This window comes from Spea bombifrons, chromosome 4, assembly GCF_027358695.1.
Source record: "Spea bombifrons isolate aSpeBom1 chromosome 4, aSpeBom1.2.pri, whole genome shotgun sequence".
Classification (NCBI taxonomy): domain Eukaryota; kingdom Metazoa; phylum Chordata; class Amphibia; order Anura; family Pelobatidae; genus Spea; species Spea bombifrons.
The window spans coordinates 98,032,724-98,033,327 of record NC_071090.1 but is presented as its reverse complement, the minus strand read 5'-3'; positions in this window follow the sequence as shown (position 1 = coordinate 98,033,327).

Below are 604 nucleotides of genomic sequence, written 5' to 3'. Positions count from 1 at the left end.
ATCTCCCAGCATGCCCAGCAAGGTTTCCTGCACGCTCACAACTGTAATAACTTTATTTAGAAAGGGAACAAGTTGGGAAATGTGCGCTTTTAAGTTGTATCTATAGGATAGGGGTTAACGTATGGAACCTATACGGTTTGCATATTTCATCTTTATTTCTTGCTTATTTACATTGACTCTGATGGAGGGTGATATTTCTTAAAAATTGCCCCAGTGATTGAGCTATGCGTAAGGAAGGGTCAGCCCCTCCTACAGAAAAAGCAGCCATTTATAAAGATGATACATTTGCAAGGCTCAAGTGTTAATTAAACAGCACAACAGCATTAATGTGAAAGGATACAGTGATGGTGTAAATTAAAACATATTTAAGTCATAGATGTTCTCCAGTGATCTCTTTGGAGTTTATTCACTAAAGGCAGAGTTGTCATTAGAGTTTGCTGGGCAGTTGTGATTTCGGTTGGGAAGGGCCAACCCTGGCAAGTTTCTCCAACGTGAAGGGCTTAGCTGGCCCTGTATTTGGGTGACTAGTCAATGGATGACTCGCACTGATTTAACTATACATTACACAGCCTCAGGACTAGCCAAGCTCACTGGGGTACGCCGT